Here is a 7946-nt window from a genome sequence, read left to right on the forward strand (position 1 = left end):
ACTTTAATGACCAATGCCTCAACGCATTCAAGATACTGAAGAATGCATTAATAACCGCACCTGTGTTGATCGCACCGGACTAGACACAACCCTTTGAACTAATGTGCGACACAAGCAGTTATGCGATGGGGGCGGTGCTGGCGCAAAAGAAGAAAACAATGCTACACCCTATCGCATATGCGAGTACAATCTTGAACCCTGCCCAAACAAATTACACTACTACAGAAAAAGAACTGCTTGCGATGATCTTTGCACTGGAGAAATTCAGAGCTTACTTGCTGGGATCCAAGGTGATTGTTCACACTGACCACTCGACGATCAAATAGTTGATGACAAAGAAAGATCCAAAGACGAGATTGATTCGATGGGTTCTCCTCCTCCAAGAATTTAACATGGAAATCATTGATCGTAAGGGGATAGAGAACCAGGTTGCGGACCATTTATCAAGATAGAAAATCTAGAAGTCGACCGCAACAAGTCAGAGGTGAACGCAACTTTCTCAGATGAGCAGCTGTTTAAAATTGAAGAGTTACCATGGTATGCGGACGTGGTCAATTTTCTAGTTTGCGAACAATTTCCTGAGGACTACACAACCCATCAAAAGTGGCAGCTCAGACATGAATGTAAATCATATTATTGGGACGAGTCAAATCTTTATAAGAGGGGATCAGACCAGATTTTGTGCTTATGCGTACCAGATGCTGCTCACCAGCATACTATCACAATACCATGACTCGCCATATGGAGGACACTTTGGAGGCCAATGCACAGCAGCAAAGGTGTTACAAAGTGGATATTTTTGGCCAACTTTATTCAAGGACGCAAGAGACTATGCAATGAAATGCGATCGATACCAACGCGCGGGAAACATTTCATGGAAGAATGCGATGCCCATGAATATCATCTTAGAATTGGAACTATTCGACGTATGGGGCATAGACTTCATGGGACCATTTCCACCATCAAATGGCCATAAATACATTCTATTAGCCATCAACTACGTTTCCAAATGGGTAGAAGCAGCAACGTGCATTGCAAGCGATGCAGCAGTAATCTCCAAGTTCTTGAGGAAGAATATTTTCACTCGTTTTGGCACTCCACATGCCATAAGTGATGAAGGCTCTCACTTTGTTAATCACATCATCAACAAATTGCTGTTCAGGTATATCCTTCATAAGGTGGCCACTGCATACCATCCACAAACAAATGGTCAAGCTGAAGTGTCCAATAGGGAAATCAAGCTGATATTAGAGAGGGTGGTGAAACCTTCACGCAAAGATTGGGCAATGAAGTTGGACGATGCCTTGTGGGCATACAAGACTGCCTATAAGACACCTATAGGCATGCCCTCGTATGCGCTGGTCTTTAGAAAGGCATGCCACTTACCACTTGATTGGAGCATAAAGCGATGTGGGCAGTGAAAAAGCTCAATTTTGATGTAAAGGCCGCAGGGGAGGCAAGGAAACTTCAGTTGGTTGAGCTTGATCAATGAAGGATTCAAGCATATGAGAATGCCAAAATTTGCAAGGAGCGTGCAAAACGTTGGCATGACAAACAATTATGCGAGAAGAATCTCCAAGTAGGACAGAAGGTATTGTTATTCAATTCACGGGTATAACTATTTCCCAGTAAATTAAAGTCACGCTGGTCTGGACCCTTTATAATCAAATAAGTATTCCCGCATGGTGCGGTCGAATTGATAATGAAGAAGGGACCCGCACATTCAAGGTCAATGGGAAAAGAGTCAAGATATATCACGGAGGTGACTTTCATCGGGAAAATACCTCCGTAGACCTGAGGAATCCTAAATGAATAAAAATTGAGCGGTCCTTGCATTGTTGTGCGACAAAAATTCATCAGGGACGCAATTCTTTTGGAGTAGCCTTTTCCTATCTTTGATTCATGAACTCACTCTACCTTTTAATATCCGTTATCATTTCTATATCCTTTTTACTCCTTGTATAAAAAAAAATTGTTAACTCTGTCTTTTATTTGACCCTCTTGATGTTTTTTTGCAACGATCATGGTGAACGATTGCGGGGGAGTTACACGATAACCGACAGACACGACTAGTTCGGACAGCCACCACTATCGAAGAAATCGGTTCGCCGCAAAGAAAGATGCAACCACAAATGATGCAGGCAACATAGCAAATTTGAGGGTTGTATCTATCCTTGACTTTGTTTATTCCAAAGTTTGCACTCTCGCATCTCATTTTTAACTTCGATAATTTTATCATCGCATCCTCTTTATTCGGCGTAATCACTAAATATTGATTACTTTAGTAAGTCATCGCATTGTTTTTCTATGCCAATTATGATTTCAATGATGAAATGCATGCCTATGTTTCTCATCGCAGGTACTAGAATCAACTTAATTTTAGGACAGTCAATTCATGAAATATTTCTAGAAGCTAGTGGTCCACCAGCTTTCTTTCAAACTGACTTTTACGAAACCTCCTAAGAGCATCACATGAATTCTTTCAATCTTTCAGCAATGAGGACATTGTTGCATTTAAATTTGAGGGTGCGATATTCATTTTCAACCTTGCTATTTTTAGGCATTCCGGAAAAAAAAAGAAGAAAATCATAACGTTGCGATCGGATCCTACTTGTAGTTGGATGTCGACATGACACCCGTGGGGGCAAGCCAAGACAAAGGTAGGAATCGTGATCAATGCATATTATGTATGCGTCATTCGTCCTTTAGAGATGCTCGGGAGGGTGGTCTAAGGATAGAATCTAGGCTTGAGAAAGTCAGATTAGAATCTAGGCTCAGGAGAGTCAGATTAGGACTGCATAAGCAAGAGATAGAAACTTAGGAATAAATTTTGTTTGTTATTAACACATCACATGCACCCTAGAGATAGGATATGATAGTATGCGGTCACCTTGTATATGTGTGCATCATTCATCATCGCGTGGACAAGAATAGAGACTAAAGAATAAGTCCTATCGGCATCATCGTATACATTGCATGCATCCTAGAAATAAGAGCTATGGAAATTAACCCCCATTCGTTAACTATTGGGTCACTCCACTAAAGCCCATAGTTGCACTCCCCTCACTATAGATATATTGTGTCCACTCAATATAACCATGATTAGTAAGTTAACTCTTCACAGATTGTTTCACCCACGAGATTACCTCTTGTTCCTTAAGTCTCACTGATACTTTAATGAACAATTGATTTGTGATCTGAACATTAAACCGAGTCCCTCTCGGGCTTGAGAGGGTGGGGCCTCTTCTTTAAGACTCGGAGTCAGTACTTAAGGGAACAACCTCTCTACTATCCCTGAAAGCAGGTAGAAGTGAATTCTATCTTGTACCCTATGTCCCCAACTATCTACCTGACCTTACCCCTGAAATAGGAGGCTTATTGAGCCGGCGCGGTTGAGCCAACTCTTACCTATGAAAATCTAAGGATAATCTTGAATAAACAGGAGTTCATAGTTAGACTAGGATTAAGGTCAAGTTACCTAGGTCATCGCTTTGAAATAGTCAATCTTAAACAGTAAACAACATTGTAAAGTAAGAGTGACTTATTTCGTGGTCTGATCTTGTGCAAACTCATTACACAGGACGCCCTCACTTCTCATGTCATTACATGTACAAATTAGGATCCCTTCGTTTGTAGCACTTTACAACTCTTTGTAACAACTACAGAGTGGGCCGCATCCAATAGTGTTATTAGAATAAGGTACCCAACTTTATTCATATACTATAGATCATTTTAACTATTTACTCGAACCTGATCCACTTTTATGTCTCCACAAAGTTCAAGTAGTCATGTAATAGTCATGGTCTTTTAGTTTATTAGATTTATTACTAAAACGAAATAAGAAATTTATATATCCAATAACAACTTATTAAATTTTTAGAATAAGTTTAATATTTACAAACCACGAGTTTTAGGACATAAAACCCAACAAACTTCCACTTGGACTAAAACTCCAGTGGTAACATATATATATGAATATATAATACTGAGTTTTTGAGTTTTACAGAGAAATACAATAAACTAGCGCATCTCATACCCATGGTTTGCTTTTAGGTATCATATACCCATGGATTTTTCTCCCACTTGCCCTAGGTTATATACCTTGTAGTCCTAGTCTTACTAGGAGATTCTCAAACACTTTAGCTGAGAGAATCGTTGTAAACACGTTAGTATACAATGGATTTCTCTTTAAACTATATAGGGAATGCATCTTATTTTCACAACTCTTGTTTCTCAATAATGGCTAGGAAGTCATACATTCCTCTCACTGTATTGAGGTACCCTCAATTTTTTGAGTAAGATGGGTCTAATCTGCTCAAACAACTTTTGTTACAGTATCAGTTTTGATCAATAACTCGTTATTGAAATATATTTGCTTTTATGGAACATTTTTCAAAACAATTAAGGCAACTAGATGCATAAAGTTTTCACTTGATTTCATTTTCTATCAGAATAGCCCTAGAAATCTCAAACTTTCTATATTCCTTACTTTGATCCAATCGAAATATTCTGGATTTTATTTTACCTAACAAGTTTTATACACTTTGAACCTTTCAAATGTTCTGAACTTATAATTTAGTTTAAATAATTGTTTGCCTTTATTGTTTGCTAGCCGTTTTTAAATATCTAAATATTTGTAGATGGCTTTTAACTAGGTTAGTTCTAACAAAGGTTGATTTACAGTAGAACAAACACAACTTTTGCTAATGAACATTTCATTTATAACAAAAAGTTTATACATTTTGTTCTTTACAACAAGATAAAATAACTTTCATTACAATAACAAAAAGTAGACAAATTTATCTTCTGATAGCAACTGCAACATCTCCCACTGAGATATGCTTCTATATTTACAATCTGGAGTACTATCGCACAACAAGCAATCCTCAGGAACTAGTTTCCCTGTTTTACTTTCTCTACTCTTTTCTCCGCAAGGTATTGTGGGCAGTTTCTTTTCCAGTTCCATTCTTCACTGTAGTGGAAACATCTTCCTTTATCTGCAACATTTGCCTTGCCTTTTCTACTAGTAGGTTTCTTTTTTCCTTTCCCTTTATTCTTCTTTTTGGAATACTTTTATTCCGTGAAGAAGAAGTAATATCAGGCTTCCTAGAGGATGATCCTCTTTTCTCAGCAGTAGTAACATTTACTTCTGGTTCGAGTCCTTTAGCCCTCATCATGGTTTGGTAAGCCTATAGCTTATTGAGAAGTGTAGTCAAGTTATATTCTATTTTATTCATAAGCGCGTTCATGTAGAACTACAAGAAACTCTTCAGAAGAGATTCAGGAATAAAACCAACTTGACTCTTCTCATCAACGGTAGAACTCCATTTACTTCTTCCACGTTGAAATGGACCATTATGTCCAGGACATGTTCTCTAATAGAGACCCCTTCTTTCATATGGCAGTTGTAAACGTATTTGATAGCATCATGCCTCAAGGAGAAGGATGGTTATCCAGACTTTGAATTATCAAAAGCTAAGATCAAGGCAGTATTGGGATAGAAAAAGGCACTTTTGACCATCACAAACCAAACAAAACTAAACGAGATTTATCTCAACAAATATTTGCGTAATAAAGTTTTCTTGAGGGAAAGATTTTTCACATATAAGATGGATGCTGCAAAATCCTCACTAACAATTTGAACGAATTCAGGAGACAACATCAGAATTCAGATTAATAGGAGACAACAAACTCCCTAACAAACTCGTTTAAGGATGTCAAAACAGAAATGAAGTATGGTAGAAAAAGAATCACTACAGAAGAATTATTTCAACAATAAGAGTGAGAGAACTAGAATTACAAATGAACAAGAAAGAGCAACAAGGAGGAGAAGGTTTGTTTTCAAAAGGGAAAACAAAGAACAATGGAAAAGGCAAGCAGAATAGGAGTGACAAGTCTAAAATCAAGTGTCATTTTTGCCACAAACTTGGACACATGAAGAAAGACTATTATGCCTTGAAGAGAAAGTTGAACTAACAGAACAAAGGAGGAAAACAAACAGAGGCAGCTGTGGGGGAAAACTCCCTTGTGTATTCAGATGCCTTGGTAGCAATTGAAGAGTGTGGTGAGCAGAATTCTATGGAGACTCAAGATTGGGTGATAGATTCTAGTTGTTCAGTCCATATGACACCATCTAAAGGGTGGTTTTGTACCTACAAGAAGTGGAATGGATGGCTGATTTACATGGGAAATAATAATACCTGTAGGGTAGTTGGCATTGGGTCTATTTCCTTGAAGTTACAAGATGGTTCAATGAAGTTAATCAGGAATGTGAGGCATGTTCCTACATTGAAGAGAAATCTTCTATCATTAGGGATGTTTGACTCCATTGGTTGTAAATATAGAGGAGTTGGAGGCACCTTTGAGATAATTAAAGACTCAAAGGTGGTGTTGGTAGCTACTAAAGTTAATGGCTTGTATGTCATTAAAGATGTGCAAATGGCACGTTCAGCCTTGATGGCTACATATGAAGAACCTATAGAAGATGAGCTATGGCACAAGAGGCTATCTCATATTAGTGTGAAAGGGCTGCAAGTTCTTTCCAAATAGGGGATTCTTCCTAAAGGTGTTGGAGACAGCTTAAAGTTTTGTGAACATTGCATCCTTGGCAAGGTAACTAGGCAAAGTTTCCTTAAAGGACATCATACTACCAAGGAGATACTTGAATATGTACATTCTGAGCTATGGGGTCCAACACACTCTCCTTCACTAAGTGGAGTAAGATATTTTCTTTCTTTTGTTGATGATTATTCAAGAAATAGTTGGGTCTATTTTTTAAAAACCAAAGATGAAGTGTTTGAGAGATTTAAAGAATGGAAAACCTTGATTGAAAAACAAACCTCTAAACATGTTAAACACTTGAGAACTAACAATGGTTTAGAGTTTTGTGGAGAAGAGTTTAACTTATTTTGTAGAGAGAATGGTATTGTAAGGCACAAAACAGTGAGGTATACACCTCAACAAAATAGAGTTGCAGACAGACTCAACAAAAAAGTGTTGGAAAGAGTGAGATGCCAGCTGTCTAATGCTCTTTTGCTTGAGAAATATTGGGCAAAGGCAGTGTCGTACACAGTCTACACTCTAAATAAGTGTCCATATCAGTCCATTAAGCTGAAAACACCAAAAGAAAGGTGGACAGGAAAGCCTCCCAAGCTAGAACCCTTGAAGGTATTTGGGAGTGTAGGGTATGTGCATCAAAGCCAAGGTAAGCTAAAATCTAGGGTTGTCAAATGCATGTTTCTAGGCTTTACACCTAGAGTGAAAGAATATAGACTATGGCATCCTATTGAGAAGAGATGTGTCAACAATAGAGATGTCTGTTTAGAGAAAATGAGATGTTTATGATGTCCGAGCAACAACCTACACCTATGTCTAAGACCAATAGCACAAGGTTTGAGGTGGGTCCTCAAAATGATCAAGGAGCTTCTTGTTCTTCTCAGAATCTAGAAGTTGAAGGTGAAGACACTACTGAGACAAGTGAATTTGTGTCAAATGAACAAGTAGAGATGCAAGGAGATTTACAAAATTATTCCTTAGCAAGGAACAGGACAAGGAGAACCATTGTGCCCCTACAATATACTTAGAATCTGACTTTGCTAGTGTTGCTTTGAGTGCTGCCATTTCACTAAGCAATAATGAACCCACCAGTTTTGATGAAGCTACAAACAACCCTGATGCTAGACAATGGATTGAGGCCATGAATGATGAAATGAGTTCTTTTAACCTCAATGATACATGGAAATTATTGCCTTTGCCTAAAGGGTATAAACCTATTTCGTGTAAGTGGATATACAAGTTCAAAGAAGAAATTCCAGGGGTCCAAAAATCTAGATTCAAGGCAAGACTTGTTGCAAAGGGGTTCATACAAAAGGAAGGGATTGATTATACAATGGTCTTTTCTCCTGTTGTGAAAAATACATCCATTAAGCTACTCCTCTCCCTAGTTA

This window comes from Benincasa hispida, chromosome 9 (assembly GCF_027475165.1).
Source record: "Benincasa hispida cultivar pf3 chromosome 9, pf3_genome.v1.1, whole genome shotgun sequence".
Lineage (NCBI taxonomy): Eukaryota > Viridiplantae > Streptophyta > Magnoliopsida > Cucurbitales > Cucurbitaceae > Benincasa > Benincasa hispida.